Here is a 12,984-nt window from a genome sequence, read left to right as displayed (position 1 = left end):
AGGCAATAGTACTAGAGTGGATTGCCATTTCCTTCTCCAGGGGATCTTCCCGACCCAGGGATTGAACCTGGGTCTCCCGCATTGTAGACAGATGCTTTACCATCTGAGCCACCAGGGAAGTCCTAAGATCTTCCTGACCCAGGGATTGAACCTGGGTCTCCCGCATTGTAGACAGATGCTTTACCATCTGAGCCACCAGGGAAGTCCTAAGATCTTCCTGACCCAGGGATTGAACCCAGGTCTCCTGCATTGCGGGCAGATGCTTTACCCTCTGAGCCACCAGGGAAAACCCTATAGTTTGAAATCTTAACTAATATGATGGTAGTTAGAGGAGAAGCTTTAGGGACATAATTAGGTTTAGATGAGGTCATGAAGGAGAGGCCCCTGTGATGGGATTAGTGCCTTTTTAAGAATGGGAAGAGACTAGAGCTCACCCCTCTCTCTCCAAGAAGCCCACTGTCTGCCAGCCAGAGCTCTCACTAGCAATAGAATCTGTTGGCACCTTTATCTTGGACTTCTTAGCCTCAAGAACTATAAGAAATAAATGACTGCTATTTAAACCAGTCAGGCTATTAGGAGCTCTGTTACCACAAACTCCAGGGGATCAGCTATCTGTATACTTGAGCTGCATCAGACATAAAAGAACTATGTGAGACAGCCTCTGTATGACCAAATTTATTTCAGGACAGTATAAATTCAGTTCCTCTTTCCCTCCAGAGTCTTCTAGCACTTTCAGATTCTAACACACATTTGCCATCTTTGTGGGCAGGATAGAGAGCACCTTCAGAATTTGGGGACATGGTCAGAAGGAGTCAGGAATTGAAGAATGCTACTAGAACCCTCATAATACATCTGAGATTAACCACTTGCAGATGTGACCTGTCTCAGGTAGGTTTTGCACATGCATTGTTGAGGATTTCATGGTTTGCTACATTAAGGTTCAGTTTAGTTCAGTCGCTCAGTCGTGTCCGACTCTTTGCGACCCCATGAATCGCAGCACGCCAGGCCTCCCTGTCCATCACAAACTCCCGGTAAGTTTAGATAACTCAAAATTTATTGGAAAACTGAATTATATAAAGAAACGACAAACTAGATTGTAATAAGGTCATGTTATTTGAAGAGAATTAAATGGGTAGACATGAATAGCCCTGTATTGAGCCTAGAAAAAGGGGGTTAAAGAATAATCACATTGGTATTTATCCAGGAGTGTTGAAAGAATGGTAGAGAGGGCATTCCAAACTCTTCCAGAATATGAGACACACACCCCTTAACACCTTTTCCCTGATTTCTGCTTAAGAAGTACTTTTCATAAAGTTTGATGCTGTTAGATGTGTATACATTAGGATTGTTGGGTCTTCTTGGAGTAGTGACCTCTTGTTCATTCTGTGTCCTTCTTTATCCCTGATAACTTTCTTGCTTTGAAATCTGCTCTGATGCAAATTAATAGAGCCAGTCCTTTGATTAGTGTTAGAATGGTATAAACCTTCTCTGTTCATGTATTTTTAATCTACATGTGTCTTTATACTTAGTGCATTTCTTGTAGACAACCACTTGTTTGTTTGTCTTTTTATCTACTTTGGCAATTTTTGTATTTTAATTACTGCATGCAGACTATTGACATTCAAAGGGATTATTGATATGGTTGGATTAATATCTATTTTATTTGATACTGTTCTCAATTTGTTGCCCATGTTCCTTGAGGTTATTTGTCTTCCACTTTTCCTGCCTTTTGCAGTTTCAACTGAGCATTTTATATGATTCCATTTTCTCTTTCTTGGGATATCAGTTATACTTTTCTTTCTTTAGTGGTTGCACTAAAGTCAGAATATACAAGCTCATTTTCAAATAACACTATACAATTTCTTGGGTCATGTGAATGACTAATAATAAGAAAATAATCCTAATTCCTCCCTGTCCCTTGTACCACTGATGTCACTCATTTCACTTATTATATAAGCATATTACATATATATACACACACACACATACACACATAGGTATATGTGTATGTGTGTACATACATATATATAAGATGTATAAGGGCTTCCCTGGTGGCTCAGATGGTAAAGCGTCTGCCTATAATGAGAGAGACCCAGGTTCGATCCCTGGGTGGGGAAGATCCCCTGGAGAAGGAAATGGCAACCCACTCCAGTATTCTTGCTTGGAGAATTCCGTGGATTGAGGAGCCTGGTATAGGCTAAAGTCCACGGGGTGGCAAAGAGTCGAACACGAGCAACCGACTTCACTTCAAGATGTATATATGATAGATACATAAGCATTCATAATCAAATATTGTTCCTATTATTATTTTGAACAAGTTATTAGATCACTTAAGGAAAATAAAAAGTTTTTACAAAAAGTTTTATCATTATTCCTTCTTTGATGCTATTTCATTTTTTATGTAGAGCTGAGTTTCTGATCTATGTCAATTTTCTTCTTTTCAAAGAACTTTTAACTTTTCTTCCAAGGCAGGTCTGCAGGCAACACATTCCCTCAGTTTTGTCTGTCTAAGAAAGTCTATTTCTCAGTTATTTCTGAAGGATAATTCTTCAGAGTACAGAATTCTAGGTTGGTAGTTTTTCCCTCTCAAAACTTTTAACGTTTAACTCCACTCTCTTCTTGCTTGCATGGTTTCTGTGAAGAAGTGAGATTGATTCTTGTCTCTGATCCTCCTTAGGTAAGGTGTTTTTCTTCTGTTTCTTTCAGTATTTTTTCTTTACCTTTGCTTTCCAATAATTTGAAAATATATGCTCAGCTGTAGTTTTTCTGAGACATTCCTCTTGCTTGGTGTTCTCTGAGCTTCCTGGATCTGTGACTTGATATCTAGCATTTGGGGGAAATTCTGTTCTTGTTTCAGATATTTCTTCTGTTCCTTTTTCTCCTCTCCTTCTGGCATTTGTGTTACTCAGTTATATCTTTTGTAGTTGTCCAGAGACGCCAGATATTCTGTTCTGGGTTTTTTTTTCCTTCAGTTTTTGTTCTCTTTGCTTTTCAGTTTTGGAGATTTCTATTGAAATAGCCTCAAGCTCAAAGATTCTTTTCTCAGCTGTGTCCAGTCTCCTAATAAGCCCATCAAAGGCATTCTTCATTTCCATGTTTTTTTTCATTTCTAGAATTTCTTTTGAGTTCTCTCTCAGGATTTCCATCTCTCTGCTTACATTGTCTATCTGTTCTTGCATGCTATTTTATCCATTAGCGCCCTTACCATATTAATCTCACATACATATACAATTACATGTCCTAAGTCATACATACATATAATACGTCTTTTAAATTTCTTGTCTGACACTCAATAATCGACTGACTTTATTAGCAAGATATTTGAAAAGATAAGTTCAAATAGAATTTATCTTCCTTGGAATCCAGCTGTAAAAAGCATAAGCTAAAATGCTCTGTTGTTTGATCTTTAGTTTCTGTCTGAACTGACTCTTCACGTCAGCCTGTTTTCTTTAGTGATGAGCAAGAAGTTCCATTTACCATGGCTTTCCATACTCTGTCCTATGGCTTTTGTTTTCATTCAACATGTTATTTATTTGTCATGAAATAACATGCTATTTGGGGCTGATTAGAGCTTGCGGTGTTTACATTTATTCCGAATTATATAAATTAGAGGGCTTCCCAGGTAGCTGTGTGGTAAAGAATCCTCCTGCCAATGCAGGACACGCAGGTTCAATCCCTGGGTTGGGAAGAGCCCCTGGAGAAGGAAATGACAATCTGCCCCAGTCTTCTTGCCTGGGAAATCACATGGACAGAGAAGCCAAGTGGGTTACAGTCCATGGGGTCACAAAGAGTCAGATACGACTTAGTGACTAAAAAACAATATACAGGTTAGAAGTATTATAGCAAACCACCATAATGGAACTATAAACCTCTTAAGCATCCTATAGCAACAACAAAAAATGCTAAACTTAAAATCACAGTAACAACTGTACTAGGCTTACCATGAGGCCTGGAGTGACAACCTGAGGGAGGAACACATGCAGGAAAGAAGGGGCTTCAGCCAGACACACAAGAGAGAGGATCTTTGCTGCAGTGCTGGCTAGATGTATGTGTGCAAGACCCTTCAACCAAGACTCTATTTCCTCATTTATAACAATGTTAACAATTCCTACCTCACGAGACTGGTGTAAGGATTACATAACATGACATATGCCAAATGTATGGCACAGTGCCCTGGAGGATGAAATGGGTGAAGTCTTACTGAAGGGCCCATCTAGTATTCTCAGATCCTTCTAGTATTCTCAGGCCTTGACCTCTATGGGTGGGTCTAAAGCATCCCAGATTCCCACCCAGAGCTCCATTACAGTTTAGCTCAGGTACACTCCAGTATAAACACAAAGGGAGAAGAGGAGCCTGTATGGATAGTAGTATAAAATAAGGAACAGGACGGTTGACTGTCAAAATGGAACAATTCTGAACTTTTTGTTAGAAAGCTACCTGTGTCCAAATTAACTTACGGGAAACTTGAGAGATATCACAATATAAATTTGCTTGATTGCACCTTCAGCTATTTGCCAGTGTCTAATGCTTTCCAGAGAGAGAGGGGGTTCCTAATAGCCACTTCCCACAGCAGTAAGTCCTCATAAAGCATGCTCATGGCTCAGGAGGTTCTAGCTGACCAAGGGAGCAGATTGTCATACTGGTGGCTCATCACTAGCAGTTATGAGCCTAGTGCCTGGCCTTGCACTTTGCATGCATTATCTCATTCAACCTCATAACAACCCCAGGAAGGAAGAACCATTTCATGCTGATTTTATAGATGAGGAAATAGACCGGAAAGGTTAAGTACAATTGATAGGAGGAGGTGAGTGAAATTGGCCGTTGAACATGCAGGGTGCCGGGAGGTTCTACTTTTTTCTAGAAAGGGTATCGTATTGCCAGCGGGGACCAACATAGCCTGCCCCTGAGCCATCGCTCATCATTCCAGTTAGTACTGGTTACCAGAGAGCAGGGTGTCTGGGTGCCTGGGGCAGAGGAGCAGACTCCTTCAGTCTTGTCCCTCCCACGCTCCTACTTTGGTCAGGCCCTCGTTCTCTCTCCCTCGGAGTGTTAACTACTCCCTGCCTGTTCTCCCAGCTTCCGCCTTCAATTCCTCATCCTGGCAAAGTCCTGACCGTTGGATTCCAACCTACTCTTTCTACTTTGTGCCCTGGGTCTTGTCAGTGTGATCTCTTCTCAGCCTCAACTGTGTACTTCTGAGACAGACTGGGACCTGCGAAGAAAAGGCCAAAACCCAACTGCCACTCTTGAGGTGCAGGGAGCAAAAGCAGGGGACTGAGCTTGCACCACAGCACCATCAAGCGGATGGGCAGACCACCTAAGCCAGCCCTGAAGCCCGAACCACCGATGGGCCCCTACGCTCACCCCATTTAAGAGACTGGCCCAAATCAACCCCCCACCCCCTGCCACCCCTCATCAGGGAGCAAGCAAGGGAAACTGTTTCTTGTTCTCATGCCCTCCTGCTGTAATTGAGTCCCAATAAAGCCTTGCCTGAAGTCCTTGTCTGGACACCCCTGAGCAACTTAACAATAAGAGACCAAGAACCCAGGTCAGTTAACACTTCCAGTTCTTGCTTTCAATTCTCCTCTGGTCCTAAATCCTATCCACACAAAAATCTCCTCTCTTCCACCCAGTCTTTCCAAGCTCTCTGAGGCCACAGCATGGTGCTTTTCCTTCTGATTGAGCAGAACTTTTCTGATGTAACATGAACACGTGACATTTAAGCAATTCGGGGTTGTTCGTGATAATTGTTTTAGTGTTTTGTATTTGTGGTGAGGTTGTAAACTCAAGGGACCAGATTCAGCACAGTGCGTGCAAGGCCCATAGGGAGGCTCCGGCCTGGCACAGACATTGGAAAAAAAAAAAAAAAAGATTACATTTGCATGTTGACAGCACATGAATTTCTTTAGCTAGAAACTGTCATAAGCAAGAATAACTAAAACAGGAAGCTGCTGGTTGTTCTTTCTTTGAGTCACATAATAAATCACAACATTATTTGCTGAGCTTTCGTGCTGCTAGCTCTGGGCACAGAAATTGCTAGGTTATGGCTCTGAAAGCCAAGGTCTTACCCGGGTTGAGAATGAGACTGATCAGAGACTGAGTTCTGGCTCCACCCCTTACTGAGTGACCTCACTGAATTCCTTAACCTCTTTGACTCTTCCTGTTGTTATCTGGGAAGAAGTATCCTTTCCTCCTAGAGTTGTTATAAGGAATACTGAGAGATTGTGTATAACATGAGTAAGATTATAACCAAGCTATCAGAGATTGTGTGATGAATCAAATTGACAAGTTTCCATGAAATACGCTGGGGACTTGGGAGTGGGGTCTGCAGGGACACAGTGACAAGACACAGGGCAGGACTAGAGTGGGCTGGACTGAGGCAGGTGCTTAGTCACTTTGCCGAGAGTGGCTCTGGGGTCCAGGTGCCAGAACCCGGTGATGGGGAGCTGGTTGTCCCCAGACAGGGAAATGTGCCCCTTCTTCCCAGAGACTGCCTTTGTCTGACCTCAGCCGCAGGGTGAGAGCCTCTACCTGTCTCACGCAGGTGATCACTGATCAGACGCTCGGTCACTCCTGAGTGGCCTCTCCTCAGCCCTCATGTTCCCAGCCAGGCAGCCCTCAGAGACAGCCTCTCATTGGCCAGAACCTGGCAGAGAGCAGACATTCAGCACATACTGGCTTTTATTGGACATTCCCAAGTACATACTTTCCAAGAATAAAAGAAGAAAGACTTCTTTCTAGACTGACTTGTTAACTAGCAAATGGACAATTAAGATGATGCAAGAAAGTCACTGGCAAAGGTCCAGGAAGCTGCTTTTCTTGAACTCCTCACAGAGGTGCAGTGGGTTACATTTTTGGACAGCCATTACGTAGCTCAGGGCAGATGGAAGAACAACAAGTACAAAAGAGAACTTGATTTGAGCAAGACTTTTGACTGTTTAGCCACTGTTTACTGGATACCATAGTAGCGCGCCTTGTCCTGCTGTGGTGTGTGAGGTGCCTCGTTCATTAGCCAGTAAGGGTGAACGGAAATATTTGAGAGTAAAAGCCTAATCATTTTAAGACACATCAAAACAAAAGCAAGGAGGGAAACAATCTGGCTCTCACAGTTGATGAGAATTCAGCATCTCCGACGAAGCTGGTGCTGTCAGCAGAGGCAGAGCAGGGCCCCAAGGGAGCAGAGGGCCTGTTGCCGACACTGGACTGACCCCGCGAGGAGGCAGCTGCTTGGTCACCGGCCTGCCTGTTGACTGAAGCAGCAGCAGGGGCCTGTGTCTGGTTTACCCAAGTAGAGGAACGGAGTGTTCCCTGTTGAGCAGAACAGCGGCTGACCTGGCTCCCAACAGAGACGGCTCAGGGCACTCTAGCCGTGGGCGAGAGCAGAGGCTGATGGGGCTCCATGGCCCACCAGGGTGCCCAGAGTCAACACCTGTATCCTCCCTTTAACAGTAATACCACCACATAAGGAAGAGGTGTTTCTCTCCCTTATTTTGAGACTGTTAATACCTCCTGGTTGTACTTTTAAAAATTAATAAATTGTGGGGGCACAAACAGAAATCTTGCAAGAAATCTATTATGTTTTTGCAGCTCCATCATTCCTTACCAGCGCACATAAGTCTTAAAAGTGGCCTGCCTTTTCCCCTTCTTCCTCCTTATTTTCTCTTTCCATCCCATCTTTCTTTTCTCTATTCTTTTGTGTCTTCTTTCTTTTCTCCTCTCCTTCCCCTCTTTTCTTGTCTTAAAAATAAAAGATGATCACGATCTGTAAGGAGTTCAGAAGCTGGACTCTGACAGGGTTGGGTTAATTCAGCAGCACAAGGAAATCACTAAGGACCTAGGTTCTTTCCATCTTTTCCCTCTGTTCTTGCAGACAGCTTTACTTCCAGGCCAGCTTCCTTCTTTGTCATAAAATGGGACCTTCTGTTTTAGGCTGCTAAAGAGATGAGTGGAGAAAATAGGTCAAAAGACTACGGGGATACTTCCCTGGTGGTCCAGTGGTTGAGAATCCACCTGCTAATGCAGGGACATGGGTTTGATCCCTGGTCTGGGAAGATTACACATGCTGAGGGGCAACTAAAGCCCCTGAACCACAACTACTGAAACCCATGCACCCTCGAGCCCAAGCTCTGAGAAAAGAGAAGTCACTGCCATGTGAAGCCCTCACACAGCAACGAAGAGCAGCCCCTGCTCACCGCAACTAGAGAAAGCCCGCACACAGCAACAAAAACCCAGCACATCCAATAAATAAATAAATATTAAAAAAAAAAAGTCTATCGGGAGTGGTAGGGACTATGGCGCATTGGAGCAAATGACCTTGCTGAAGGCTTCCAAATACAGAACAATTTTCTTCCTGTTGCTTTGCTGTTAAGAGGGAGGAAAAGGGTATCCTGGATGTTCGGAAATAACTGCTTTGTGAGTAAATATATTGTTGCTGCTGCTGCTAAGTCGCTTCAGTCGTGTCCGACTCCGTGTGACCCCATAGACGGCAGCCCACCAGGCTCCCCCGTCCCTGGGATTCTCCAGGCAAGAACACTGGAGTGGGTTGCCATTTCCTTCTCCAATGCATGAAAGTGCAAAGTGAAAGTGAAGTTGTTCAGTCGTGTCCGACTCTTCGCGATCCCATGGACTGCAGCCTACCAGGCTCCCGTCCATGGGATTTTCCAGGCAAGAGTACTTGAGTGGGTTGCCATTTGTTGCAAGCAGTCAAAACATTGCTATGCTCCAGTTCTGCAGAGGTCAGCACTGAGCTGCAGGGACAGGAGATGGGCCAGAGATCAAATATGCGTGAAGCGTCCTCAGTCCTTGCCTCTCTGCCATGCCATAGCTGCTGGGAACCCTGTGGCTGCCCAGGCACAAGCTTGGCCTCCTCCCTCTCATCCTGAGCTTCCTCAGAGTTTTGGGGTGCTGTCTTCTCCTTTTGTGCCCTCTTACCACCTGGCACAGATGCTCACACTCTGGACAGCACCCCGTCCACCACATTCATAGCACGAAGTTGCACACTCACAGCCTAGTGTGCATCGAAGATGGATCCTCTCATCTTCCCCTCCTAACCTAGTTTCTCATTTCCAGTGGTTCTCAACGTATGGCCTGCAAACCAGCAGCATCAGCAGCACCTGGAACCTTGTAAGAAATGTACATTTTTAGGTCCCACCCAAAACTGCTGAATCAGAAACTCTGGGGGATGGGACCCAGCAATTGAAGTCTTAACCAGCCCTCCAGGGGATTCCTATGCCTTTGGATGTTTGAAAGGCACTGTCCTAAAGCCTCTGCGGTGTTTAGAGACCAACAACCTAAATGTTGGTTTTTAACCCTGGCTACACATTCGTGTCATCTGAGAGGCTTAGTGCCCCCTGCCCCGACTGCTCCCATGCATATGGGATTGGTCTGGTGTGTAGCCCAGGCCTTGAAATTTTTAAAAGTTCCTTGGATGATTCTGAACTGCAGCCAAGGTTGAGAATCAATGATCTAAACAAAATGAAGGGAGACAACATACTGTAAATGAGTAGACATCCAAAAGTGAGACAACTGACAAAATATGTAAGGGGGGAAAAAAGGTTAATATGAGAGGATAAACTGTCATTCCAGACTCAAAGAAAGGCAATGCCCAAGAATGCTCAAACTACTGCACAACTGCACTCATCTCACACGCCAGTAAAGTAACACTCAAAATTCTCCAAGCCAGGCTTCAGCAATACGTGATCCGTGAACTTCCAGATGTTCAAGCTGGTTTTAGAAAAGGCAGAGGAACCAGAGATCAAATTGCCAACATCCGCTGGATCACTGAAAAAGCAAGAGAGTTCCAGAAAAACATCTATTTCTGCTTTATTGACTATGCCAAAGCCTTTGACTGTGTGGATCATAATAAACTGTGGAAAATTCTGAAAGAGATGGGAATACCAGACCACCTGACCTGCCTCTTGAGAAAATTGTATGCAGGTCAGGAAGCAACAGTTAGAACTGGACATGGAACAACAGACTGGTTCCAAATAGGAAAAGGAGTACGTCAAGGCTGTATATTGTCACCCTGCTTATTTAACTTATATGCAGAGTAAGTACATCATGAGAAACGCTGGGCTGGAAGAAGCACAAGCTGGAAACAAGATTGCTGGGAGAAATATCAATAACCTCAGATATGCAGATGACACCACCCTTATGGCAGAAAGTGAAGAGGAACTAAAAAGCCTCTTGATGAAAGTGAAAGAGGAGAGGCAAGAAGTTGGCTTAAAGCTCAACATTCAGAAAACAAAGATCATGGCATCTGGTCCCATCACTTCATGGCAAATAGATGGGGAAGCAGTGGAAAAAGTGGCTAACTTTATTTTTTAGGGTTCCAAAATCACTGTAGATGGTGATTGCAGCCATGAAATTAAAAGACACTTACTCCTTGGAAGGAAAACTATGACCAACCTAGACAGCAAATTAAAAAGCAGAGATATTTCTTTGCCATCAAAGGTCCATCCAGTCAAGGCTACGGCTTTTCCAATAGTCATGTATGGATGTGTGAGTTGGACTACAAAGAAAGCTGAGTGCCGAAGAATTGATGCTTTTGAACTGTGGTGTTGGAGAAGACTCTTGCGAGTCCCTTGGACTGCAAGGAGATCCAACCAGTCCATCCTAAAGGAGATCAGTCCTGAGTGTTCATTGGAAGGACTGATGCTGAAGCTGAAACTCCAATACTTTGGCCACCTGATGTGAAAAGCTGACTAATTTGAAAAGATCCTGATGCTGGGAAAGATTGAAGGCGAGAGGAGAAGGGGATGACAGAGGATGAGATGGCTGGATGGTACCACTGACTCAATGGACATGAGTTTTTTGTAAACTCCGGGATTTGGTGATGGACAGGGAAGCCTAGCGTGGTGCAGCCCATGGGGTCATAAAGAGTAAATCGTAAATCGCTCAGGACACGACTGAGCGACTGAATTGAACTGACTGAGAAGTATAAAAAAAGAGATGATCTGTTTTAGACACTATGACAGATAACCCACTCCTACGATTTAAATTAGGCTGAAAAGCTCATTACCTCTTTTGGCAATGAGTATATACTGATGGGTTTCTAAGGCTGTAGGTGTTATATGAAAAGTTCTCTTTACCGCTTCAAAACACACAGCTCACTATGGTATAAGACACTTCCATCATTTAATACATTCTGTCACTGTCCTTTTCCTTTTTCACAGTTTGGATGGCAGGTACTTGAGCTTGAACTGCCAACAGAAAACGTCAAGTTATCATCAGACGTCTGACGGCCCTCTCTGAGAGTCCCTTTAGAGCAAAAGGCCCTCCTGCTGGAAGTAAGTGCAAAGAACAAAAGGCATCCACGGATGATTTTAACCAAAGAGGAAACACGAATACAAGCCTCTTCTTAAAGGAGAAACATGGAACCAGAAATGAGTCTTCCTTTAAGAGTCTGGGAATTTTAATTTAGTAAAACTAAGGAATCACAGAAAATTTGTCACTCAAGTAAGTTCATGAACTATCTTGATTTAGAATGAGACATAGAACGTAATTAGTTATGTCACAGCAAGTTAGGCTAGAATCAAAGGTTTCAATTCAAACTACATCAGGTCATACTCTCAACTTTTTTGTAGGCTGTCTATACCAAAGATCCAGGTAGATATGACCACAACCCAAAGTACAGTTATTTAATCTCTTTCAACATAGAAATCCCAATCCTGTATTCGTGTGGTTAAGATTTGCTAACACATCATTGAGGTTGCACGAGGTCTTAAAACATGGCTACTGTAGAGCTCAGTGGTCAGCAGAGGTTCACTGATTGTACTTATTGTTTGTACTTACTGATAATTGCTTAAGAAGTAAGAAACTCAATGTGAATCTCCAGGTTTTTCTTCCATGCCTAATGGAAAAGGATTCTGTTTTCATGTTAAAATCTCAGAATAGTTTCTGTCAATAAAAACAGCAACTTGTCTTTCTTCTGCAACAGCTCAATATAGATGCTAACAGTTTCCAAACCTTAACTGTATGAACAACTTGGTTTTGACAATTAGGCAATAACAAAGCAAATTCAGTAACTGTTATTTTCACTTGAGCCTGGGCTATGGGCAAATCAGAGCAAAATGAATTCAAAGTTCAGTGTGCACCAGGTACTGTCCTCATATTCTGATTTAGGCAATTTGGGGGTGGTGTTCAGAAGTCATCATTGAACAAGCAACAGGTGGGTGAAATACGGATCTTAATAATCAACAATAATAAAGTAGGGTTCTTTTTTTAGGTGGCTGTCCTTCAGGTTTTTCTCTACTTGCCAGTTAGTCTGTAATGAATATACCTGGTTTATTTCTTCATTTAGTTTACTAAGGTTTATAAGATACTTCTCAGTTCACTATGACTTAACTAGGCAAATACCTCTTCCTTATTCTCCCCTTCACCTCTAATCCCACTCTCCGTAACTGATTCCAACTCTCCCTAACACTGACAGTTCTTCCTAGTGCCGGCTCTGCTCATGGGGCTTTACAGACATCAGCTAAGGTGAGCCGCACAACTCTCTGAGGTGGGCTTGTCGCTGTGATCATTTTACAGAAGAGGAAACTGAGGAAGAAGGTTAAGTCACTTTCTCAAGATCACGCAGCCAGTAAGCAGTCCAGGGCCGGAATTCTGAATTCTTATGCTCTGTATATGTACACAATCTCTGTAATACTGCCCAGATGCTCTCTGGCACTGCCTCACCAGTTTGACAGGTTTAATGAGACAGCTCTTCCATGATTTACTTTGAAATTCTCTACTAACTGAGGTTGAGCATCTTTTCATAGATTAGCCACATAGGCCTCCTTCTATAAACTGTTTATTCATACCCTTTAGCACATTTCTCTACTGAATACATTTTCTTATTAATTTGCAAAAAAATCCAATCCATGTATATTCTTGATATGAATCCTTTGTTTTATAAACTCCAAATATTTTCTCACAATCTGTTACCTTATTTGCAGCTAATATGACAATGGAATCATACTGGACAAACCATTAGAATTAAGG

General features: G+C 43.1%; 1 long non-coding RNA gene across 1 annotated transcript in view; it reads left to right on the top strand.

The window, feature by feature from the left end:
• The first annotated feature begins 298 nt into the window (after positions 1 to 298).
• Positions 299 to 12,984, top strand: part of LOC133228037 (uncharacterized) — a 44,929-nt gene continuing 32,243 nt past the window's right edge. Inside the window, exons 1-2 of the long non-coding RNA XR_009730035.1 lie at positions 299 to 888; positions 11,175 to 11,457. This is a non-coding gene — a long non-coding RNA (uncharacterized LOC133228037). The remainder of the gene's footprint in view (positions 889 to 11,174; positions 11,458 to 12,984) is intronic.

Source organism: Bos javanicus, chromosome 16 (assembly GCF_032452875.1).
Source record: "Bos javanicus breed banteng chromosome 16, ARS-OSU_banteng_1.0, whole genome shotgun sequence".
NCBI lineage: Eukaryota > Metazoa > Chordata > Mammalia > Artiodactyla > Bovidae > Bos > Bos javanicus.
Note: the sequence above shows the minus strand (reverse complement) of the source record. Positions and strands in the feature narration are given on the sequence as shown.